Raw genomic sequence first — 27,814 nt, forward strand, 5'->3', positions numbered from 1 at the left:
AAAAGCACAATTTCATCAAAAACGAACAAAACAAGAAAAATGAATCTATTCAACAAGTCTACAACACGTCCTTAAGAGTTACACGATTTCACCCAATGTCAATGTGTAATTTCTCCAGTTCTGATCATTTTTTAGGTTGTTGGTAGCTTGGTCCAATGTCAAAACACAGTGAAATCTTTTTATGGCTTTAAACGCGTTTTCTCCTCGAGAGAAACATGATTTCACTAAAAACGTTATAGTTTAAACATGCCTGTTGTACATGTGCGCAAACACACAGAGCCTTAAGATTGGGGTTTCACCCATGGGTTTTTTGGTGAGAAACCTACTATTTCAAGGTTCTGTGCGTTTTCAGACAAGTACAATATGTATTTATCGTGTTTCTGATGAAATCCCTCCTTTTAATGCATTTTCTCACAGAAAACGAGTCTCTCGCCATGGGAACATGGCTTTTTTGAAAAAGCATATTCTCGTCGAGAAATCGTGTTTTAAGCAACAAAAACGACTCCCGGCCTTATTTAGTTCACATTTTTGCTTTTGGTAAGCTAGCCCGTATTCATAACGCACTAAACCTTTCTATCGCGTTAAACGCCTTTTCTCGACCACAAAAGCACAATTTCATCAAAAACGAACAAAACAAGAAAAATGAATCTATTCAACAAGTCTACAACACGTCCTTAAGAGTTACACGATTTCACCCAATGTCAATGTGTAATTTCTCCAGTTCTGATCATTTTTTAGGTTGTTGGTAGCTTGGTCCAATGTCAAAACACAGTGAAATCTTTTTATGGCTTTAAACGCGTTTTCTCCTCGAGAGAAACATGATTTCACTAAAAACGTTATAGTTTAAACATGCCTGTTGTACATGTGCGCAAACACACAGAGCCTTAAGATTGGGGTTTCACCCATGGGTTTTTTGGTGAGAAACCTTCTATTTCAAGGTTCTGTGCGTTTTCAGACAAGTACAATATGTATTTATCGTGTTTCTGATGAAATCCCTCCTTTTAATGCATTTTCTCACAGAAAACGAGTCTCTCGCCATGGGAACATGGCTTTTTTGAAAAAGCATATTCTCGTCGAGAAATCGTGTTTTAAGCAACAAAAACGACTCCCGGCCTTATTTAGTTCACATTTTTGCTTTTGGTAAGCTAGCCCGTATTCATAACGCACTAAACCTTTTTATCGCGTTAAACGCCTTTTCTCGACGACAAAAGCACAATTTCATCAAAAACGAACAAAACAAGAAAAATGAATCTATTCAACAAGTCTACAACACGTCCTTAAGAGTTACACGATTTCACCCAATGTCAATGTGTAATTTCTCCAGTTCTGATCATTTTTTAGGTTGTTGGTAGCTTGGTCCAATGTCAAAACACAGTGAAATCTTTTTATGGCTTTAAACGCGTTTTCTCCTCGAGAGAAACATGATTTCACTAAAAACGTTATAGTTTAAACATGCCTGTTGTACATGTGCGCAAACACACAGAGCCTTAAGATTGGGGTTTCACCCATGGGTTTTTTGGTGAGAAACCTTCTATTTCAAGGTTCTGTGCGTTTTCAGACAAGTACAATATGTATTTATCGTGTTTCTGATGAAATCCCTCCTTTTAATGCATTTTCTCACAGAAAACGAGTCTCTCGCCATGGGAACATGGCTTTTTTGAAAAAGCATATTCTCGTCGAGAAATCGTGTTTTAAGCAACAAAAACGACTCCCGGCCTTATTTAGTTCACATTTTTGCTTTTGGTAAGCTAGCCCGTATTCATAACGCACTAAACCTTTTTATCGCGTTAAACGCCTTTTCTCGACGACAAAAGCACAATTTCATCAAAAACGAACAAAACAAGAAAAATGAATCTATTCAACAAGTCTACAACACGTCCTTAAGAGTTACACGATTTCACCCAATGTCAATGTGTAATTTCTCCAGTTCTGATCATTTTTTAGGTTGTTGGTAGCTTGGTCCAATGTCAAAACACAGTGAAATCTTTTTATGGCTTTAAACGCGTTTTCTCCTCGAGAGAAACATGATTTCACTAAAAACGTTATAGTTTAAACATGCCTGTTGTACATGTGTGCAAACACTCAGAGCCTTAAGATAGGGGTTTCACCAATGTGTTTTTTGGTTAGAAACCTTCTATTTCAAGGTTCTGTGCGTTTTCAGACAAGTACAATATGTATTTATAGTGTTTCTGATGAAATCCCTCCTTTTAATGCATTTTCTCACAGAAAACGAGTCTCTCGCCATGGGAACATGGCTTTTTTGAAAAAGCATATTCTGGTCGAGAAATCGTGTTTTAAGCAACAAAAACGACTCCCGGCCTTATTTAGTTCACATTTGTACTTTTGGTAAGCTAGCCCGTATTCATAACGCACTAAACCTTTTTATCGCGTTAAACGCCTTTTCTCGACGACAAAAGCACAATTTCATCAAAAACGAACAAAACAAGAAAAATGAATCTATTCAACAAGTCTACACGTCCTTAAGAGTTACACGATTTCACCCAATGTCAATGTGTAATTTCTCCAGTTCTGATCATTTTTTAGGTTGTTGGCAGCTTGGTCCAATGTCAAAACACAGTGAAATCTTTTTATGGCTTTAAACGCGTTTTCTCCTCGAGAGAAACATGATTTCACTAAAAACGTTATAGTTTAAACGTGCCTGTTGTACATGTGTGCAAACACTCAGAGCCTTAAGATAGGGGTTTCACCAATGTGTTTTTTGGTGAGAAACCTTCTATTTCAAGGTTCTGTGCATTGTCAGACAAGTACAATATGTATTTATCGTGTTTCTGATGAAATCCCTCCTTTTAATGCATTTTCTCACAGAAAACGAGTCTCTCGCCATGGGAACATGGCTTTTTTGAAAAAGCATATTCTCGTCGAGAAATCGTGTTTTAAGCAACAAAAACGACTCCCGGCCTTATTTAGTTCACATTTTTGCTTTTGGTAAGCTAGCCCATATTCATAACGCACTAAACCTTTTTATCGCGTTAAACGCCTTTTCTCGACGACAAAAGCACAATTTCATCAAAAACGAACAAAACAAGAAAAATGAATCTATTCAACAAGTCTACAACACGTCCTTAAGAGTTACACGATTTCACCCAATGTCCATGTGTAAGTTCTCCAGTTCTGATCATTTTTTAGGTTGTTGGTAGCTTGGTCCAATGTCAAAACACAGTGAAATCTTTTTATGGCTTTAAACGCGTTTTCTCCTCGAGAGAAACATGATTTCACTAAAAACGTTATAGTTTAAACATGCCTGTTGTACATGTGCGCAAACACACAGAGCCTTAAGATTGGGGTTTCACCATGGGTTTTTTGGTGAGAAACCTTCTATTTCAAGGTTCTGTGCGTTTTCAGACAAGTACAATATGTATTTATAGTGTTTCTGATGAAATCCCTCCTTTTAATGCATTTTCTCACAGAAAACGAGTCTCTCCCCATGGGAACATGGCTTTTTTGAAAAAGCATATTCTCGTCGAGAAATCGTGTTTTAAGCAACAAAAACGACTCCCGGCCTTATTTAGTTCACATTTGTACTTTTGGTAAGCTAGCCCGTATTCATAACGCACTAAACCTTTTTATCGCGTTAAACGCCTTTTCTCGACGACAAAAGCACAATTTCATCAAAAACGAACAAAACAAGAAAAATGAATCTATTCAACAAGTCTACAACACGTCCTTAAGAGTTACACGATTTCACCCAATGTCCATGTGTAATTTCTCCAGTTCTGATCATTTTTTAGGTTGTTGGTAGCTTGGTCCAATGTCAAAACACAGTGAAATCTTTTTATGGCTTTAAACGCGTTTTCTCCTCGAGAGAAACATGATTTCACTAAAAACGTTATAGTTTAAACATGCCTGTTGTACATGTGCGCAAACACACAGAGCCTTAAGATTGGGGTTTCACCCATGTGTTTTTTGGTGAGAAACCTATTTCAAAGTTCTGTGCGTTTTCAGACAAGTACAATATGTATTTATAGTGTTTCTGATGAAATCCCTCCTTTTAATGCATTTTCTCACAGAAAACGAGTCTCTCCCCATGGGAACATGGCTTTTTTGAAAAAGCATATTCTCGTCGAGAAATCGTGTTTTAAGCAACAAAAACGACTCCCGGCCTTATTTAGTTCACATTTGTACTTTTGGTAAGCTAGCCCGTATTCATAACGCACTAAACCTTTTTATCGCGTTAAACGCCTTTTCTCGACGACAAAAGCACAATTTCATCAAAAACGAACAAAACAAGAAAAATGAATCTATTCAACAAGTCTACAACACGTCCTTAAGAGTTACACGATTTCACCCAATGTCAATGTGTAAGTTCTCCAGTTCTGATCATTTTTTAGGTTGTTGGTAGCTTGGTCCAATGTCAAAACACAGTGAAATCTTTTTATGGCTTTAAACGCGTTTTCTCCTCGAGAGAAACATGATTTCACTAAGAACGTTATAGTTTAAACATGCCTGTTGTACATGTGCGCAAACACACAGAGCCTTAAGATTGGGGTTTCACCCATGGGTTTTTTGGTGAGAAACCTTCTATTTCAAGGTTCTGTGCGTTTTCAGACAAGTACAATATGTATTTATAGTGTTTCTGATGAAATCCCTCCTTTTAATGCATTTTCTCACAGAAAACGAGTCTCTCCCCATGGGAACATGGCTTTTTTGAAAAAGCATATTCTCGTCGAGAAATCGTGTTTTAAGCAACAAAAACGACTCCCGGCCTTATTTAGTTCACATTTGTACTTTTGGTAAGCTAGCCCGTATTCATAACGCACTAAACCTTTTTATCGCGTTAAACGCCTTTTCTCGACGACAAAAGCACAATTTCATCAAAAACGAACAAAACAAGAAAAATGAATCTATTCAACAAGTCTACAACACGTCCTTAAGAGTTACACGATTTCACCCAATGTCAATGTGTAATTTCTCCAGTTCTGATCATTTTTTAGGTTGTTGGTAGCTTGGTCAATGCCAAAACACAGTGAGATCTTTTTATGGCTTTAAACGCGTTTTCTCCTCGAGAGAAACATGATTTCACTAAAAACGTTATAGTTTAAACATGCCTGTTTGTACATGTGCGCAAACACTCAGAGCCTTAAGATTGGGGTTTCACCAATGTGTTTTTTGGTGAGAAACCTTCTATTTCAAGGTTCTGTGCGTTGTCAGACAAGTACAATATGTATTTATCGTGTTTCTGATGAAATCCCTCCTTTTAATGCATTTTCTCACAGAAAACGAGTCTCTCGCCATGGGAACATGGCTTTTTTGAAAAAGCATATTCTCGTCGAGAAATCGTGTTTTAAGCAACAAAAACGACTCCCGGCCTTATTTAGTTCACATTTTTGCTTTTGGTAAGCTAGCCCATATTCATAACGCACTAAACCTTTTTATCGCGTTAAACGCCTTTTCTCGACGACAAAAGCACAATTTCATCAAAAACGAACAAAACAAGAAAAATGAATCTATTCAACAAGTCTACAACACGTCCTTAAGAGTTACACGATTTCACCCAATGTCAATGTGTAAGTTCTCCAGTTCTGATCATTTTTTAGGTTGTTGGTAGCTTGGTCCAATGTCAAAACACAGTGAAATCTTTTTATGGCTTTAAACGCGTTTTCTCCTCGAGAGAAACATGATTTCACTAAGAACGTTATAGTTTAAACATGCCTGTTGTACATGTGCGCAAACACACAGAGCCTTAAGATTGGGGTTTCACCCATGGGTTTTTTGGTGAGAAACCTTCTATTTCAAGGTTCTGTGCGTTTTCAGACAAGTACAATATGTATTTATAGTGTTTCTGATGAAATCCCTCCTTTTAATGCATTTTCTCACAGAAAACGAGTCTCTCCCCATGGGAACATGGCTTTTTTGAAAAAGCATATTCTCGTCGAGAAATCGTGTTTTAAGCAACAAAAACGACTCCCGGCCTTATTTAGTTCACATTTGTACTTTTGGTAAGCTAGCCCGTATTCATAACGCACTAAACCTTTTTATCGCGTTAAACGCCTTTTCTCGACGACAAAAGCACAATTTCATCAAAAACGAACAAAACAAGAAAAATGAATCTATTCAACAAGTCTACAACACGTCCTTAAGAGTTACACGATTTCACCCAATGTCAATGTGTAATTTCTCCAGTTCTGATCATTTTTTAGGTTGTTGGTAGCTTGGTCCAATGTCAAAACACAGTGAAATCTTTTTATGGCTTTAAACGCGTTTTCTCCTCGAGAGAAACATGATTTCACTAAAAACGTTATAGTTTAAACATGCCTGTTGTACATGTGTGCAAACACTCAGAGCCTTAAGATAGGGGTTTCACCAATGTGTTTTTTGGTTAGAAACCTTCTATTTCAAGGTTCTGTGCGTTTTCAGACAAGTACAATATGTATTTATAGTGTTTCTGATGAAATCCCTCCTTTTAATGCATTTTCTCACAGAAAACGAGTCTCTCGCCATGGGAACATGGCTTTTTTGAAAAAGCATATTCTGGTCGAGAAATCGTGTTTTAAGCAACAAAAACGACTCCCGGCCTTATTTAGTTCACATTTGTACTTTTGGTAAGCTAGCCCGTATTCATAACGCACTAAACCTTTTTATCGCGTTAAACGCCTTTTCTCGACGACAAAAGCACAATTTCATCAAAAACGAACAAAACAAGAAAAATGAATCTATTCAACAAGTCTACAACACGTCCTTAAGAGTTACACGATTTCACCCAATGTCAATGTGTAATTTCTCCAGTTCTGATCATTTTTTAGGTTGTTGGTAGCTTGGTCAATGCCAAAACACAGTGAGATCTTTTTATGGCTTTAAACGCGTTTTCTCCTCGAGAGAAACATGATTTCACTAAAAACGTTATAGTTTAAACATGCCTGTTTGTACATGTGCGCAAACACTCAGAGCCTTAAGATTGGGGTTTCACCAATGTGTTTTTTGGTGAGAAACCTTCTATTTCAAGGTTCTGTGCGTTGTCAGACAAGTACAATATGTATTTATCGTGTTTCTGATGAAATCCCTCCTTTTAATGCATTTTCTCACAGAAAACGAGTCTCTCCCCATGGGAACATGGCTTTTTTGAAAAAGCATATTCTCGTCGAGAAATCGTGTTTTAAGCAACAAAAACGACTCCCGGCCTTATTTAGTTCACATTTGTACTTTTGGTAAGCTAGCCCGTATTCATAACGCACTAAACCTTTTTATCGCGTTAAACGCCTTTTCTCGACGACAAAAGCACAATTTCATCAAAAACGAACAAAACAAGAAAAATGAATCTATTCAACAAGTCTACAACACGTCCTTAAGAGTTACACGATTTCACCCAATGTCAATGTGTAATTTCTCCAGTTCTGATCATTTTTTAGGTTGTTGGTAGCTTGGTCCAATGTCAAAACACAGTGAAATCTTTTTATGGCTTTAAACGCGTTTTCTCCTCGAGAGAAACATGATTTCACTAAAAACGTTATAGTTTAAACATGCCTGTTGTACATGTGTGCAAACACTCAGAGCCTTAAGATAGGGGTTTCACCAATGTGTTTTTTGGTTAGAAACCTTCTATTTCAAGGTTCTGTGCGTTTTCAGACAAGTACAATATGTATTTATAGTGTTTCTGATGAAATCCCTCCTTTTAATGCATTTTCTCACAGAAAACGAGTCTCTCGCCATGGGAACATGGCTTTTTTGAAAAAGCATATTCTGGTCGAGAAATCGTGTTTTAAGCAACAAAAACGACTCCCGGCCTTATTTAGTTCACATTTGTACTTTTGGTAAGCTAGCCCGTATTCATAACGCACTAAACCTTTTTATCGCGTTAAACGCCTTTTCTCGACGACAAAAGCACAATTTCATCAAAAACGAACAAAACAAGAAAAATGAATCTATTCAACAAGTCTACACGTCCTTAAGAGTTACACGATTTCACCCAATGTCAATGTGTAATTTCTCCAGTTCTGATCATTTTTTAGGTTGTTGGCAGCTTGGTCCAATGTCAAAACACAGTGAAATCTTTTTATGGCTTTAAACGCGTTTTCTCCTCGAGAGAAACATGATTTCACTAAAAACGTTATAGTTTAAACGTGCCTGTTGTACATGTGTGCAAACACTCAGAGCCTTAAGATAGGGGTTTCACCAATGTGTTTTTTGGTGAGAAACCTTCTATTTCAAGGTTCTGTGCATTGTCAGACAAGTACAATATGTATTTATCGTGTTTCTGATGAAATCCCTCCTTTTAATGCATTTTCTCACAGAAAACGAGTCTCTCGCCATGGGAACATGGCTTTTTTGAAAAAGCATATTCTCGTCGAGAAATCGTGTTTTAAGCAACAAAAACGACTCCCGGCCTTATTTAGTTCACATTTTTGCTTTTGGTAAGCTAGCCCATATTCATAACGCACTAAACCTTTTTATCGCGTTAAACGCCTTTTCTCGACGACAAAAGCACAATTTCATCAAAAACGAACAAAACAAGAAAAATGAATCTATTCAACAAGTCTACAACACGTCCTTAAGAGTTACACGATTTCACCCAATGTCCATGTGTAAGTTCTCCAGTTCTGATCATTTTTTAGGTTGTTGGTAGCTTGGTCCAATGTCAAAACACAGTGAAATCTTTTTATGGCTTTAAACGCGTTTTCTCCTCGAGAGAAACATGATTTCACTAAAAACGTTATAGTTTAAACATGCCTGTTGTACATGTGCGCAAACACACAGAGCCTTAAGATTGGGGTTTCACCATGGGTTTTTTGGTGAGAAACCTTCTATTTCAAGGTTCTGTGCGTTTTCAGACAAGTACAATATGTATTTAAAGTGTTTCTGATGAAATCCCTCCTTTTAATGCATTTTCTCACAGAAAACGAGTCTCTCCCCATGGGAACATGGCTTTTTTGAAAAAGCATATTCTCGTCGAGAAATCGTGTTTTAAGCAACAAAAACGACTCCCGGCCTTATTTAGTTCACATTTGTACTTTTGGTAAGCTAGCCCGTATTCATAACGCACTAAACCTTTTTATCGCGTTAAACGCCTTTTCTCGACGACAAAAGCACAATTTCATCAAAAACGAACAAAACAAGAAAAATGAATCTATTCAACAAGTCTACAACACGTCCTTAAGAGTTACACGATTTCACCCAATGTCCATGTGTAATTTCTCCAGTTCTGATCATTTTTTAGGTTGTTGGTAGCTTGGTCCAATGTCAAAACACAGTGAAATCTTTTTATGGCTTTAAACGCGTTTTCTCCTCGAGAGAAACATGATTTCACTAAAAACGTTATAGTTTAAACATGCCTGTTGTACATGTGCGCAAACACACAGAGCCTTAAGATTGGGGTTTCACCCATGGGTTTTTTGGTGAGAAACCTATTTCAAAGTTCTGTGCGTTTTCAGACAAGTACAATATGTATTTATAGTGTTTCTGATGAAATCCCTCCTTTTAATGCATTTTCTCACAGAAAACGAGTCTCTCCCCATGGGAACATGGCTTTTTTGAAAAAGCATATTCTCGTCGAGAAATCGTGTTTTAAGCAACAAAAACGACTCCCGGCCTTATTTAGTTCACATTTGTACTTTTGGTAAGCTAGCCCGTATTCATAACGCACTAAACCTTTTTATCGCGTTAAACGCCTTTTCTCGACGACAAAAGCACAATTTCATCAAAAACGAACAAAACAAGAAAAATGAATCTATTCAACAAGTCTACAACACGTCCTTAAGAGTTACACGATTTCACCCAATGTCAATGTGTAAGTTCTCCAGTTCTGATCATTTTTTAGGTTGTTGGTAGCTTGGTCCAATGTCAAAACACAGTGAAATCTTTTTATGGCTTTAAACGCGTTTTCTCCTCGAGAGAAACATGATTTCACTAAGAACGTTATAGTTTAAACATGCCTGTTGTACATGTGCGCAAACACACAGAGCCTTAAGATTGGGGTTTCACCCATGGGTTTTTTGGTGAGAAACCTTCTATTTCAAGGTTCTGTGCGTTTTCAGACAAGTACAATATGTATTTATAGTGTTTCTGATGAAATCCCTCCTTTTAATGCATTTTCTCACAGAAAACGAGTCTCTCCCCATGGGAACATGGCTTTTTTGAAAAAGCATATTCTCGTCGAGAAATCGTGTTTTAAGCAACAAAAACGACTCCCGGCCTTATTTAGTTCACATTTGTACTTTTGGTAAGCTAGCCCGTATTCATAACGCACTAAACCTTTTTATCGCGTTAAACGCCTTTTCTCGACGACAAAAGCACAATTTCATCAAAAACGAACAAAACAAGAAAAATGAATCTATTCAACAAGTCTACAACACGTCCTTAAGAGTTACACGATTTCACCCAATGTCAATGTGTAATTTCTCCAGTTCTGATCATTTTTTAGGTTGTTGGTAGCTTGGTCAATGCCAAAACACAGTGAGATCTTTTTATGGCTTTAAACGCGTTTTCTCCTCGAGAGAAACATGATTTCACTAAAAACGTTATAGTTTAAACATGCCTGTTTGTACATGTGCGCAAACACTCAGAGCCTTAAGATTGGGGTTTCACCAATGTGTTTTTTGGTGAGAAACCTTCTATTTCAAGGTTCTGTGCGTTGTCAGACAAGTACAATATGTATTTATCGTGTTTCTGATGAAATCCCTCCTTTTAATGCATTTTCTCACAGAAAACGAGTCTCTCGCCATGGGAACATGGCTTTTTTGAAAAAGCATATTCTCGTCGAGAAATCGTGTTTTAAGCAACAAAAACGACTCCCGGCCTTATTTAGTTCACATTTTTGCTTTTGGTAAGCTAGCCCATATTCATAACGCACTAAACCTTTTTATCGCGTTAAACGCCTTTTCTCGACGACAAAAGCACAATTTCATCAAAAACGAACAAAACAAGAAAAATGAATCTATTCAACAAGTCTACAACACGTCCTTAAGAGTTACACGATTTCACCCAATGTCAATGTGTAAGTTCTCCAGTTCTGATCATTTTTTAGGTTGTTGGTAGCTTGGTCCAATGTCAAAACACAGTGAAATCTTTTTATGGCTTTAAACGCGTTTTCTCCTCGAGAGAAACATGATTTCACTAAGAACGTTATAGTTTAAACATGCCTGTTGTACATGTGCGCAAACACACAGAGCCTTAAGATTGGGGTTTCACCCATGGGTTTTTTGGTGAGAAACCTTCTATTTCAAGGTTCTGTGCGTTTTCAGACAAGTACAATATGTATTTATAGTGTTTCTGATGAAATCCCTCCTTTTAATGCATTTTCTCACAGAAAACGAGTCTCTCCCCATGGGAACATGGCTTTTTTGAAAAAGCATATTCTCGTCGAGAAATCGTGTTTTAAGCAACAAAAACGACTCCCGGCCTTATTTAGTTCACATTTGTACTTTTGGTAAGCTAGCCCGTATTCATAACGCACTAAACCTTTTTATCGCGTTAAACGCCTTTTCTCGACGACAAAAGCACAATTTCATCAAAAACGAACAAAACAAGAAAAATGAATCTATTCAACAAGTCTACAACACGTCCTTAAGAGTTACACGATTTCACCCAATGTCAATGTGTAATTTCTCCAGTTCTGATCATTTTTTAGGTTGTTGGTAGCTTGGTCCAATGTCAAAACACAGTGAAATCTTTTTATGGCTTTAAACGCGTTTTCTCCTCGAGAGAAACATGATTTCACTAAAAACGTTATAGTTTAAACATGCCTGTTGTACATGTGCGCAAACACACAGAGCCTTAAGATTGGGGTTTCACCCATGGGTTTTTTGGTGAGAAACCTTCTATTTCAAAGTTCTGTGCGTTTTCAGACAAGTACAATATGTATTTATAGTGTTTCTGATGAAATCCCTCCTTTTAATGCATTTTCTCACAGAAAACGAGTCTCTCCCCATGGGAACATGGCTTTTTTGAAAAAGCATATTCTCGTCGAGAAATCGTGTTTTAAGCAACAAAAACGACTCCCGGCCTTATTTAGTTCACATTTGTACTTTTGGTAAGCTAGCCCGTATTCATAACGCACTAAACCTTTTTATCGCGTTAAACGCCTTTTCTCGACGACAAAAGCACAATTTCATCAAAAACGAACAAAACAAGAAAAATGAATCTATTCAACAAGTCTACAACACGTCCTTAAGAGTTACACGATTTCACCCAATGTCAATGTGTAATTTCTCCAGTTCTGATCATTTTTTAGGTTGTTGGTAGCTTGGTCCAATGTCAAAACACAGTGAAATCTTTTTATGGCTTTAAACGCGTTTTCTCCTCGAGAGAAACATGATTTCACTAAAAACGTTATAGTTTAAACATGCCTGTTGTACATGTGCGCAAACACACAGAGCCTTAAGATTGGGGTTTCACCCATGGGTTTTTTGGTGAGAAACCTTCTATTTCAAGGTTCTGTGCGTTTTCAGACAAGTACAATATGTATTTATCGTGTTTCTGATGAAATCCCTCCTTTTAATGCATTTTCTCACAGAAAACGAGTCTCTCGCCATGGGAACATGGCTTTTTTGAAAAAGCATATTCTCGTCGAGAAATCGTGTTTTAAGCAACAAAAACGACTCCCGGCCTTATTTAGTTCACATTTTTGCTTTTGGTAAGCTAGCCCGTATTCATAACGCACTAAACCTTTCTATCGCGTTAAACGCCTTTTCTCGACGACAAAAGCACAATTTCATCAAAAACGAACAAAACAAGAAAAATGAATCTATTCAACAAGTCTACAACACGTCCTTAAGAGTTACACGATTTCACCCAATGTCAATGTGTAATTTCTCCAGTTCTGATCATTTTTTAGGTTGTTGGTAGCTTGGTCCAATGTCAAAACACAGTGAAATCTTTTTATGGCTTTAAACGCGTTTTCTCCTCGAGAGAAACATGATTTCACTAAAAACGTTATAGTTTAAACATGCCTGTTGTACATGTGCGCAAACACACAGAGCCTTAAGATTGGGGTTTCACCCATGGGTTTTTTGGTGAGAAACCTTCTATTTCAAGGTTCTGTGCGTTTTCAGACAAGTACAATATGTATTTATCGTGTTTCTGATGAAATCCCTCCTTTTAATGCATTTTCTCACAGAAAACGAGTCTCTCGCCATGGGAACATGGCTTTTTTGAAAAAGCATATTCTCGTCGAGAAATCGTGTTTTAAGCAACAAAAACGACTCCCGGCCTTATTTAGTTCACATTTTTGCTTTTGGTAAGCTAGCCCGTATTCATAACGCACTAAACCTTTTTATCGCGTTAAACGCCTTTTCTCGACGACAAAAGCACAATTTCATCAAAAACGAACAAAACAAGAAAAATGAATCTATTCAACAAGTCTACAACACGTCCTTAAGAGTTACACGATTTCACCCAATGTCAATGTGTAATTTCTCCAGTTCTGATCATTTTTTAGGTTGTTGGTAGCTTGGTCCAATGTCAAAACACAGTGAAATCTTTTTATGGCTTTAAACGCGTTTTCTCCTCGAGAGAAACATGATTTCACTAAAAACGTTATAGTTTAAACATGCCTGTTGTACATGTGCGCAAACACACAGAGCCTTAAGATTGGGGTTTCACCCATGGGTTTTTTGGTGAGAAACCTTCTATTTCAAGGTTCTGTGCGTTTTCAGACAAGTACAATATGTATTTATCGTGTTTCTGATGAAATCCCTCCTTTTAATGCATTTTCTCACAGAAAACGAGTCTCTCGCCATGGGAACATGGCTTTTTTGAAAAAGCATATTCTCGTCGAGAAATCGTGTTTTAAGCAACAAAAACGACTCCCGGCCTTATTTAGTTCACATTTTTGCTTTTGGTAAGCTAGCCCGTATTCATAACGCACTAAACCTTTTTATCGCGTTAAACGCCTTTTCTCGACGACAAAAGCACAATTTCATCAAAAACGAACAAAACAAGAAAAATGAATCTATTCAACAAGTCTACAACACGTCCTTAAGAGTTACACGATTTCACCCAATGTCAATGTGTAATTTCTCCAGTTCTGATCATTTTTTAGGTTGTTGGTAGCTTGGTCCAATGTCAAAACACAGTGAAATCTTTTTATGGCTTTAAACGCGTTTTCTCCTCGAGAGAAACATGATTTCACTAAAAACGTTATAGTTTAAACATGCCTGTTGTACATGTGTGCAAACACTCAGAGCCTTAAGATAGGGGTTTCACCAATGTGTTTTTTGGTTAGAAACCTTCTATTTCAAGGTTCTGTGCGTTTTCAGACAAGTACAATATGTATTTATAGTGTTTCTGATGAAATCCCTCCTTTTAATGCATTTTCTCACAGAAAACGAGTCTCTCGCCATGGGAACATGGCTTTTTTGAAAAAGCATATTCTGGTCGAGAAATCGTGTTTTAAGCAACAAAAACGACTCCCGGCCTTATTTAGTTCACATTTGTACTTTTGGTAAGCTAGCCCGTATTCATAACGCACTAAACCTTTTTATCGCGTTAAACGCCTTTTCTCGACGACAAAAGCACAATTTCATCAAAAACGAACAAAACAAGAAAAATGAATCTATTCAACAAGTCTACACGTCCTTAAGAGTTACACGATTTCACCCAATGTCAATGTGTAATTTCTCCAGTTCTGATCATTTTTTAGGTTGTTGGCAGCTTGGTCCAATGTCAAAACACAGTGAAATCTTTTTATGGCTTTAAACGCGTTTTCTCCTCGAGAGAAACATGATTTCACTAAAAACGTTATAGTTTAAACGTGCCTGTTGTACATGTGTGCAAACACTCAGAGCCTTAAGATAGGGGTTTCACCAATGTGTTTTTTGGTGAGAAACCTTCTATTTCTAGGTTCTGTGCATTGTCAGACAAGTACAATATGTATTTATCGTGTTTCTGATGAAATCCCTCCTTTTAATGCATTTTCTCACAGAAAACGAGTCTCTCGCCATGGGAACATGGCTTTTTTGAAAAAGCATATTCTCGTCGAGAAATCGTGTTTTAAGCAACAAAAACGACTCCCGGCCTTATTTAGTTCACATTTTTGCTTTTGGTAAGCTAGCCCATATTCATAACGCACTAAACCTTTTTATCGCGTTAAACGCCTTTTCTCGACGACAAAAGCACAATTTCATCAAAAACGAACAAAACAAGAAAAATGAATCTATTCAACAAGTCTACAACACGTCCTTAAGAGTTACACGATTTCACCCAATGTCAATGTGTAAGTTCTCCAGTTCTGATCATTTTTTAGGTTGTTGGTAGCTTGGTCCAATGTCAAAACACAGTGAAATCTTTTTATGGCTTTAAACGCGTTTTCTCCTCGAGAGAAACATGATTTCACTAAGAACGTTATAGTTTAAACATGCCTGTTGTACATGTGCGCAAAAACACAGAGCCTTAAGATTGGGGTTTCACCCATGGGTTTTTTGGTGAGAAACCTTCTATTTCAAGGTTCTGTGCGTTTTCAGACAAGTACAATATGTATTTATAGTTATTCTGATGAAATCCCTCCTTTTAATGCATTTTCTCACAGAAAACGAGTCTCTCCCCATGGGAACATGGCTTTTTTGAAAAAGCATATTCTCGTCGAGAAATCGTGTTTTAAGCAACAAAAACGACTCCCGGCCTTATTTAGTTCACATTTGTACTTTTGGTAAGCTAGCCCGTATTCATAACGCACTAAACCTTTTTATCGCGTTAAACGCCTTTTCTCGACGACAAAAGCACAATTTCATCAAAAACGAACAAAACAAGAAAAATGAATCTATTCAACAAGTCTACAACACGTCCTTAAGAGTTACACGATTTCACCCAATGTCAATGTGTAATTTCTCCAGTTCTGATCATTTTTTAGGTTGTTGGTAGCTTGGTCCAATGTCAAAACACAGTGAAATCTTTTTATGGCTTTAAACGCGTTTTCTCCTCGAGAGAAACATGATTTCACTAAAAACGTTATAGTTTAAACATGCCTGTTGTACATGTGCGCAAACACACAGAGCCTTAAGATTGGGGTTTCACCCATGGGTTTTTTGGTGAGAAACCTTCTATTTCAAGGTTCTGTGCGTTTTCAGACAAGTACAATATGTATTTATAGTGCTTCTGATGAAATCCCTCCTTTTAATGCATTTTCTCACAGAAAACGAGTCTCTCGCCATGGGAACATGGCTTTTTTGAAAAAGCATATTCTCGTCGAGAAATCGTGTTTTAAGCAACAAAAACGACTCCCGGCCTTATTTAGTTCACATTTTTGCTTTTGGTAAGCTAGCCCGTATTCATAACGCACTAAACCTTTCTATCGCGTTAAACGCCTTTTCTCGACGACAAAAGCACAATTTCATCAAAAACGAACAAAACAAGAAAAATGAATCTATTCAACAAGTCTACAACACGTCCTTAAGAGTTACACGATTTCACCCAATGTCAATGTGTAATTTCTCCAGTTCTGATCATTTTTTAGGTTGTTGGTAGCTTGGTCCAATGTCAAAACACAGTGAAATCTTTTTATGGCTTTAAACGCGTTTTCTCCTCGAGAGAAACATGATTTCACTAAAAACGTTATAGTTTAAACATGCCTGTTGTACATGTGCGCAAACACACAGAGCCTTAAGATTGGGGTTTCACCCATGGGTTTTTTGGTGAGAAACCTTCTATTTCAAGGTTCTGTGCGTTTTCAGACAAGTACAATATGTATTTATCGTGTTTCTGATGAAATCCCTCCTTTTAATGCATTTTCTCACAGAAAACGAGTCTCTCGCCATGGGAACATGGCTTTTTTGAAAAAGCATATTCTCGTCGAGAAATCGTGTTTTAAGCAACAAAAACGACTCCCGGCCTTATTTAGTTCACATTTTTGCTTTTGGTAAGCTAGCCCGTATTCATAACGCACTAAACCTTTTTATCGCGTTAAACGCCTTTTCTCGACGACAAAAGCACAATTTCATCAAAAACGAACAAAACAAGAAAAATGAATCTATTCAACAAGTCTACAACACGTCCTTAAGAGTTACACGATTTCACCCAATGTCAATGTGTAATTTCTCCAGTTCTGATCATTTTTTAGGTTGTTGGTAGCTTGGTCCAATGTCAAAACACAGTGAAATCTTTTTATGGCTTTAAACGCGTTTTCTCCTCGAGAGAAACATGATTTCACTAAAAACGTTATAGTTTAAACATGCCTGTTGTACATGTGTGCAAACACTCAGAGCCTTAAGATAGGGGTTTCACCAATGTGTTTTTTGGTTAGAAACCTTCTATTTCAAGGTTCTGTGCGTTTTCAGACAAGTACAATATGTATTTATAGTGTTTCTGATGAAATCCCTCCTTTTAATGCATTTTCTCACAGAAAACGAGTCTCTCGCCATGGGAACATGGCTTTTTTGAAAAAGCATATTCTGGTCGAGAAATCGTGTTTTAAGCAACAAAAACGACTCCCGGCCTTATTTAGTTCACATTTGTACTTTTGGTAAGCTAGCCCGTATTCATAACGCACTAAACCTTTTTATCGCGTTAAACGCCTTTTCTCGACGACAAAAGCACAATTTCATCAAAAACGAACAAAACAAGAAAAATGAATCTATTCAACAAGTCTACACGTCCTTAAGAGTTACACGATTTCACCCAATGTCAATGTGTAATTTCTCCAGTTCTGATCATTTTTTAGGTTGTTGGCAGCTTGGTCCAATGTCAAAACACAGTGAAATCTTTTTATGGCTTTAAACGCGTTTTCTCCTCGAGAGAAACATGATTTCACTAAAAACGTTATAGTTTAAACGTGCCTGTTGTACATGTGTGCAAACACTCAGAGCCTTAAGATAGGGGTTTCACCAATGTGTTTTTTGGTGAGAAACCTTCTATTTCAAGGTTCTGTGCATTGTCAGACAAGTACAATATGTATTTATCGTGTTTCTGATGAAATCCCTCCTTTTAATGCATTTTCTCACAGAAAACGAGTCTCTCGCCATGGGAACATGGCTTTTTTGAAAAAGCATATTCTCGTCGAGAAATCGTGTTTTAAGCAACAAAAACGACTCCCGGCCTTATTTAGTTCACATTTGTACTTTTGGTAAGCTAGCCCGTATTCATAACGCACTAAACCTTTTTATCGCGTTAAACGCCTTTTCTCGACGACAAAAGCACAATTTCATCAAAAACGAACAAAACAAGAAAAATGAATCTATTCAACAAGTCTACAACACGTCCTTAAGAGTTACACGATTTCACCCAATGTCCATGTGTAATTTCTCCAGTTCTGATCATTTTTTAGGTTGTTGGTAGCTTGGTCCAATGTCAAAACACAGTGAAATCTTTTTATGGCTTTAAACGCGTTTTCTCCTCGAGAGAAACATGATTTCACTAAAAACGTTATAGTTTAAACATGCCTGTTGTACATGTGCGCAAACACACAGAGCCTTAAGATTGGGGTTTCACCCATGGGTTTTTTGGTGAGAAACCTTCTATTTCAAAGTTCTGTGCGTTTTCAGACAAGTACAATATGTATTTATAGTGTTTCTGATGAAATCCCTCCTTTTAATGCATTTTCTCACAGAAAACGAGTCTCTCCCCATGGGAACATGGCTTTTTTGAAAAAGCATATTCTCGTCGAGAAATCGTGTTTTAAGCAACAAAAACGACTCCCGGCCTTATTTAGTTCACATTTGTACTTTTGGTAAGCTAGCCCGTATTCATAACGCACTAAACCTTTTTATCGCGTTAAACGCCTTTTCTCGACGACAAAAGCACAATTTCATCAAAAACGAACAAAACAAGAAAAATGAATCTATTCAACAAGTCTACAACACGTCCTTAAGAGTTACACGATTTCACCCAATGTCAATGTGTAATTTCTCCAGTTCTGATCATTTTTTAGGTTGTTGGTAGCTTGGTCCAATGTCAAAACACAGTGAAATCTTTTTATGGCTTTAAACGCGTTTTCTCCTCGAGAGAAACATGATTTCACTAAAAACGTTATAGTTTAAACATGCCTGTTGTACATGTGTGCAAACACTCAGAGCCTTAAGATAGGGGTTTCACCAATGTGTTTTTTGGTTAGAAACCTTCTATTTCAAGGTTCTGTGCGTTTTCAGACAAGTACAATATGTATTTATAGTGTTTCTGATGAAATCCCTCCTTTTAATGCATTTTCTCACAGAAAACGAGTCTCTCGCCATGGGAACATGGCTTTTTTGAAAAAGCATATTCTGGTCGAGAAATCGTGTTTTAAGCAACAAAAACGACTCCCGGCCTTATTTAGTTCACATTTGTACTTTTGGTAAGCTAGCCCGTATTCATAACGCACTAAACCTTTTTATCGCGTTAAACGCCTTTTCTCGACGACAAAAGCACAATTTCATCAAAAACGAACAAAACAAGAAAAATGAATCTATTCAACAAGTCTACACGTCCTTAAGAGTTACACGATTTCACTCAATGTCAATGTGTAATTTCTCCAGTTCTGATCATTTTTTAGGTTGTTGGTAGCTTGGTCCAATGTCAAAACACAGTGAAATATTTTTATGGCTTTAAACGCGTTTTCTCCTCGAGAGAAACATGATTTCACTAAAAACGTTATAGTTTAAACGTGCCTGTTGTACATGTGTGCAAACACTCAGAGCCTTAAGATAGGGGTTTCACCAATGTGTTTTTTGGTGAGAAACCTTCTATTTCAAGGTTCTGTGCGTTGTCAGACAAGTACAATATGTATTTATCGTGTTTCTGATGAAATCCCTCCTTTTAATGCATTTTCTCACAGAAAACGAGTCTCTCGCCATGGGAACATGGCTTTTTTGAAAAGCATATTCTCGTCGAGAAATCGTGTTTTAAGCAACAAAAACGACTCCCGGCCTTATTTAGTTCACATTTTTGCTTTTGGTAAGCTAGCCCATATTCATAACGCACTAAACCTTTTTATCGCGTTAAACGCCTTTTCTCGACGACAAAAGCACAATTTCATCAAAAACGAACAAAACAAGAAAAATGAATCTATTCAACAAGTCTACAACACGTCCTTAAGAGTTACACGATTTCACCCAATGTCAATGTGTAAGTTCTCCAGTTCTGATCATTTTTTAGGTTGTTGGTAGCTTGGTCCAATGTCAAAACACAGTGAAATCTTTTTATGGCTTTAAACGCGTTTTCTCCTCGAGAGAAACATGATTTCACTAAGAACGTTATAGTTTAAACATGCCTGTTGTACATGTGCGCAAACACACAGAGCCTTAAGATTGGGGTTTCACCCATGGGTTTTTTGGTGAGAAACCTTCTATTTCAAGGTTCTGTGCGTTTTCAGACAAGTACAATATGTATTTATAGTGTTTCTGATGAAATCCCTCCTTTTAATGCATTTTCTCACAGAAAACGAGTCTCTCCCCATGGGAACATGGCTTTTTTGAAAAAGCATATTCTCGTCGAGAAATCGTGTTTTAAGCAACAAAAACGACTCCCGGCCTTATTTAGTTCACATTTGTACTTTTGGTAAGCTAGCCCGTATTCATAACGCACTAAACCTTTTTATCGCGTTAAACGCCTTTTCTCGACGACAAAAGCACAATTTCATCAAAAACGAACAAAACAAGAAAAATGAATCTATTCAACAAGTCTACAACACGTCCTTAAGAGTTACACGATTTCACCCAATGTCCATGTGTAATTTCTCCAGTTCTGATCATTTTTTAGGTTGTTGGTAGCTTGGTCCAATGTCAAAACACAGTGAAATCTTTTTATGGCTTTAAACGCGTTTTCTCCTCGAGAGAAACATGATTTCACTAAAAACGTTATAGTTTAAACATGCCTGTTGTACATGTGTGCAAACACTCAGAGCCTTAAGATAGGGGTTTCACCAATGTGTTTTTTGGTTAGAAACCTTCTATTTCAAGGTTCTGTGCGTTTTCAGACAAGTACAATATGTATTTATAGTGTTTCTGATGAAATCCCTCCTTTTAATGCATTTTCTCACAGAAAACGAGTCTCTCGCCATGGGAACATGGCTTTTTTGAAAAAGCATATTCTGGTCGAGAAATCGTGTTTTAAGCAACAAAAACGACCCCCGGCCTTATTTAGTTCACATTTGTACTTTTGGTAAGCTAGCCCGTATTCATAACGCACTAAACCTTTTTATCGCGTTAAACGCCTTTTCTCGACGACAAAAGCACAATTTCATCAAAAACGAACAAAACAAGAAAAATGAATCTATTCAACAAGTCTACAACACGTCCTTAAGAGTTACACGATTTCACCCAATGTCAATGTGTAAGTTCTCCAGTTCTGATCATTTTTTAGGTTGTTGGTAGCTTGGTCCAATGTCAAAACACAGTGAAATCTTTTTATGGCTTTAAACGCGTTTTCTCCTCGAGAGAAACATGATTTCACTAAGAACGTTATAGTTTAAACATGCCTGTTGTACATGTGCGCAAACACACAGAGCCTTAAGATTGGGGTTTCACCCATGGGTTTTTTGGTGAGAAACCTTCTATTTCAAGGTTCTGTGCGTTTTCAGACAAGTACAATATGTATTTATAGTGTTTCTGATGAAATCCCTCCTTTTAATGCATTTTCTCACAGAAAACGAGTCTCTCCCCATGGGAACATGGCTTTTTTGAAAAAGCATATTCTCGTCGAGAAATCGTGTTTTAAGCAACAAAAACGACTCCCGGCCTTATTTAGTTCACATTTGTACTTTTGGTAAGCTAGCCCGTATTCATAACGCACTAAACCTTTTTATCGCGTTAAACGCCTTTTCTCGACGACAAAAGCACAATTTCATCAAAAACGAACAAAACAAGACAAATTAATCTATTCAACAAGTCTACAACACGTCCTTAAGAGTTACACGATTTCACCCAATGTCAATGTGTAAGTTCTCCAGTTCTGATCATTTTTTAGGTTGTTGGTAGCTTGGTCCAATGTCAAAACACAGTGAAATCTTTTTATGGCTTTAAACGCGTTTTCTCCTCGAGAGAAACATGATTTCACTAAAAACGTTATAGTTTAAACATGCCTGTTGTACATGTGCGCAAACACACAGAGCCTTAAGATTGGGGTTTCACCCATGGGTTTTTTGGTGAGAAACCTTCTATTTCAAAGTTCTGTGCGTTTTCAGACAAGTACAATATGTATTTATAGTGTTTCTGATGAAATCCCTCCTTTTAATGCATTTTCTCACAGAAAACGAGTCTCTCCCCATGGGAACATGGCTTTTTTGAAAAAGCATATTCTCGTCGAGAAATCGTGTTTTAAGCAACAAAAACGACTCCCGGCCTTATTTAGTTCACATTTGTACTTTTGGTAAGCTAGCCCGTATTCATAACGCACTAAACCTTTTTATCGCGTTAAACGCCTTTTCTCGACGACAAAAGCACAATTTCATCAAAAACGAACAAAACAAGAAAAATGAATCTATTCAACAAGTCTACAACACGTCCTTAAGAGTTACACGATTTCACCCAATGTCAATGTGTAATTTCTCCAGTTCTGATCATTTTTTAGGTTGTTGGTAGCTTGGTCCAATGTCAAAACACAGTGAAATCTTTTTATGGCTTTAAACGCGTTTTCTCCTCGAGAGAAACATGATTTCACTAAAAACGTTATAGTTTAAACATGCCTGTTGTACATGTGCGCAAACACACAGAGCCTTAAGATTGGGGTTTCACCCATGGGTTTTTTGGTGAGAAACCTTCTATTTCAAAGTTCTGTGCGTTTTCAGACAAGTACAATATGTATTTATAGTGTTTCTGATGAAATCCCTCCTTTTAATGCATTTTCTCACAGAAAACGAGTCTCTCCCCATGGGAACATGGCTTTTTTGAAAAAGCATATTCTCGTCGAGAAATCGTGTTTTAAGCAACAAAAACGACTCCCGGCCTTATTTAGTTCACATTTGTACTTTTGGTAAGCTAGCCCGTATTCATAACGCACTAAACCTTTTTATCGCGTTAAACGCCTTTTCTCGACGACAAAAGCACAATTTCATCAAAAACGAACAAAACAAGAAAAATGAATCTATTCAACAAGTCTACAACACGTCCTTAAGAGTTACACGATTTCACCCAATGTCAATGTGTAATTTCTCCAGTTCTGATCATTTTTTAGGTTGTTGGTAGCTTGGTCCAATGTCAAAACACAGTGAAATCTTTTTATGGCTTTAAACGCGTTTTCTCCTCGAGAGAAACATGATTTCACTAAAAACGTTATAGTTTAAACATGCCTGTTGTACATGTGCGCAAACACACAGAGCCTTAAGATTGGGGTTTCACCCATGGGTTTTTTGGTGAGAAACCTTCTATTTCAAGGTTCTGTGCGTTTTCAGACAAGTACAATATGTATTTATAGTGCTTCTGATGAAATCCCTCCTTTTAATGCATTTTCTCACAGAAAACGAGTCTCTCGCCATGGGAACATGGCTTTTTTGAAAAAGCATATTCTCGTCGAGAAATCGTGTTTTAAGCAACAAAAACGACTCCCGGCCTTATTTAGTTCACATTTTTGCTTTTGGTAAGCTAGCCCGTATTCATAACGCACTAAACCTTTCTATCGCGTTAAACGCCTTTTCTCGACGACAAAAGCACAATTTCATCAAAAACGAACAAAACAAGAAAAATGAATCTATTCAACAAGTCTACAACACGTCCTTAAGAGTTACACGATTTCACCCAATGTCAATGTGTAATTTCTCCAGTTCTGATCATTTTTTAGGTTGTTGGTAGCTTGGTCCAATGTCAAAACACAGTGAAATCTTTTTATGGCTTTAAACGCGTTTTCTCCTCGAGAGAAACATGATTTCACTAAAAACGTTATAGTTTAAACATGCCTGTTGTACATGTGCGCAAACACACAGAGCCTTAAGATTGGGGTTTCACCCATGGGTTTTTTGGTGAGAAACCTTCTATTTCAAGGTTCTGTGCGTTTTCAGACAAGTACAATATGTATTTATCGTGTTTCTGATGAAATCCCTCCTTTTAATGCATTTTCTCACAGAAAACGAGTCTCTCGCCATGGGAACATGGCTTTTTTGAAAAAGCATATTCTCGTCGAGAAATCGTGTTTTAAGCAACAAAAACGACTCCCGGCCTTATTTAGTTCACATTTTTGCTTTTGGTAAGCTAGCCCGTATTCATAACGCACTAAACCTTTTTATCGCGTTAAACGCCTTTTCTCGACGACAAAAGCACAATTTCATCAAAAACGAACAAAACAAGAAAAATGAATCTATTCAACAAGTCTACACGTCCTTAAGAGTTACACGATTTCACCCAATGTCAATGTGTAATTTCTCCAGTTCTGATCATTTTTTAGGTTGTTGGCAGCTTGGTCCAATGTCAAAACACAGTGAAATCTTTTTATGGCTTTAAACGCGTTTTCTCCTCGAGAGAAACATGATTTCACTAAAAACGTTATAGTTTAAACGTGCCTGTTGTACATGTGTGCAAACACTCAGAGCCTTAAGATAGGGGTTTCACCAATGTGTTTTTTGGTGAGAAACCTTCTATTTCAAGGTTCTGTGCATTGTCAGACAAGTACAATATGTATTTATCGTGTTTCTGATGAAATCCCTCCTTTTAATGCATTTTCTCACAGAAAACGAGTCTCTCGCCATGGGAACATGGCTTTTTTGAAAAAGCATATTCTCGTCGAGAAATCGTGTTTTAAGCAACAAAAACGACTCCCGGCCTTATTTAGTTCACATTTTTGCTTTTGGTAAGCTAGCCCATATTCATAACGCACTAAACCTTTTTATCGCGTTAAACGCCTTTTCTCGACGACAAAAGCACAATTTCATCAAAAACGAACAAAACAAGAAAAATGAATCTATTCAACAAGTCTACAACACGTCCTTAAGAGTTACACGATTTCACCCAATGTCAATGTGTAAGTTCTCCAGTTCTGATCATTTTTTAGGTTGTTGGTAGCTTGGTCCAATGTCAAAACACAGTGAAATCTTTTTATGGCTTTAAACGCGTTTTCTCCTCGAGAGAAACATGATTTCACTAAGAACGTTATAGTTTAAACATGCCTGTTGTACATGTGCGCAAACACACAGAGCCTTAAGATTGGGGTTTCACCCATGGGTTTTTTGGTGAGAAACCTTCTATTTCAAGGTTCTGTGCGTTTTCAGACAAGTACAATATGTATTTATAGTGTTTCTGATGAAATCCCTCCTTTTAATGCATTTTCTCACAGAAAACGAGTCTCTCCCCATGGGAAAATGGCTTTTTTGAAAAAGCATATTCTCGTCGAGAAATCGTGTTTTAAGCAACAAAAACGACTCCCGGCCTTATTTAGTTCACATTTGTACTTTTGGTAAGCTAGCCCGTATTCATAACGCACTAAACCTTTTTATCGCGTTAAACGCCTTTTCTCGACGACAAAAGCACAATTTCATCAAAAACGAACAAAACAAGAAAAATGAATCTATTCAACAAGTCTACAACACGTCCTTAAGAGTTACACGATTTCACCCAATGTCAATGTGTAATTTCTCCAGTTCTGATCATTTTTTAGGTTGTTGGTAGCTTGGTCCAATGTCAAAACACAGTGAAATCTTTTTATGGCTTTAAACGCGTTTTCTCCTCGAGAGAAACATGATTTCACTAAAAACGTTATAGTTTAAACATGCCTGTTGTACATGTGTGCAAACACTCAGAGCCTTAAGATAGGGGTTTCACCAATGTGTTTTTTGGTTAGAAACCTTCTATTTCAAGGTTCTGTGCGTTTTCAGACAAGTACAATATGTATTTATAGTGTTTCTGATGAAATCCCTCCTTTTAATGCATTTTCTCACAGAAAACGAGTCTCTCCCCATGGGAACATGGCTTTTTTGAAAAAGCATATTCTCGTCGAGAAATCGTGTTTTAAGCAACAAAAACGACTCCCGGCCTTATTTAGTTCACATTTGTACTTTTGGTAAGCTAGCCCGTATTCATAACGCACTAAACCTTTTTATCGCGTTTAACGCCTTTTCTCGACGACAAAAGCACAATTTCATCAAAAACGAACAAAACAAGAAAAATGAATCTATTCAACAAGTCTACAACACGTCCTTAAGAGTTACACGATTTCACCCAATGTCAATGTGTAATTTCTCCAGTTCTGATCATTTTTTAGGTTGTTGGTAGCTTGGTCCAATGTCAAAACACAGTGAAATCTTTTTATGGCTTTAAACGCGTTTTCTCCTCGAGAGAAACATGATTTCACTAAAAACGTTATAGTTTAAACATGCCTGTTGTACATGTGTGCAAACACTCAGAGCCTTAAGATAGGGGTTTCACCAATGTGTTTTTTGGTGAGAAACCTTCTATTTCAAGGTTCTGTGCGTTTTCAGACAAGTACAATATGTATTTATAGTGTTTCTGATGAAATCCCTCCTTTTAATGCATTTTCTCACAGAAAACGAGTCTCTCGCCATGGGAACATGGCTTTTTTGAAAAAGCATATTCTGGTCGAGAAATCGTGTTTTAAGCAACAAAAACGACTCCCGGCCTTATTTAGTTCACATTTGTACTTTTGGTAAGCTAGCCCGTATTCATAACGCACTAAACCTTTTTATCGCGTTAAACGCCTTTTCTCGACGACAAAAGCACAATTTCATCAAAAACGAACAAAACAAGAAAAATGAATCTATTCAACAAGTCTACACGTCCTTAAGAGTTACACGATTTCACCCAATGTCAATGTGTAATTTCTCCAGTTCTGATCATTTTTTAGGTTGTTGGTAGCTTGGTCCAATGTCAAAACACAGTGAAATCTTTTTATGGCTTTAAACGCGTTTTCTCCTCGAGAGAAACATGATTTCACTAAAAACGTTATAGTTTAAACATGCCTGTTGTACATGTGCGCAAACACACAGAGCCTTAAGATTGGGGTTTCACCCATGGGTTTTTTGGTGAGAAACCTTCTATTTCAAGGTTCTGTGCGTTTTCAGACAAGTACAATATGTATTTATCGTGTTTCTGATGAAATCCCTCCTTTTAATGCATTTTCTCACAGAAAACGAGTCTCTCGCCATGGGAACATGGCTTTTTTGAAAAAGCATATTCTCGTCGAGAAATCGTGTTTTAAGCAACAAAAACGACTCCCGGCCTTATTTAGTTCACATTTGTACTTTTGGTAAGCTAGCCCGTATTCATAACGCACTAAACCTTTTTATCGCGTTAAACGCCTTTTCTCGACGACAAAAGCACAATTTCATCAAAAACGAACAAAACAAGAAAAATGAATCTATTCAACAAGTCTACAACACGTCCTTAAGAGTTACACGATTTCACCCAATGTCAATGTGTAATTTCTCCAGTTCTGATCATTTTTTAGGTTGTTGGTAGCTTGGTCCAATGTCAAAACACAGTGAAATCTTTTTATGGCTTTAAACGCGTTTTCTCCTCGAGAGAAACATGATTTCACTAAAAACGTTATAGTTTAAACATGCCTGTTGTACATGTGTGCAAACACTCAGAGCCTTAAGATAGGGGTTTCACCAATGTGTTTTTTGGTTAGAAACCTTCTATTTCAAGGTTCTGTGCGTTTTCAGACAAGTACAATATGTATTTATAGTGTTTCTGATGAAATCCCTCCTTTTAATGCATTTTCTCACAGAAAACGAGTCTCTCCCCATGGGAACATGGCTTTTTTGAAAAAGCATATTCTCGTCGAGAAATCGTGTTTTAAGCAACAAAAACGACTCCCGGCCTTATTTAGTTCACATTTGTACTTTTGGTAAGCTAGCCCGTATTCATAACGCACTAAACCTTTTTATCGCGTTAAACGCCTTTTCTCGACGACAAAAGCACAATTTCATCAAAAACGAACAAAACAAGAAAAATGAATCTATTCAACAAGTCTACACGTCCTTAAGAGTTACACGATTTCACCCAATGTCAATGTGTAA

Source organism: Lampris incognitus, chromosome 20, assembly GCF_029633865.1.
Source record: "Lampris incognitus isolate fLamInc1 chromosome 20, fLamInc1.hap2, whole genome shotgun sequence".
Lineage (NCBI taxonomy): Eukaryota > Metazoa > Chordata > Actinopteri > Lampriformes > Lampridae > Lampris > Lampris incognitus.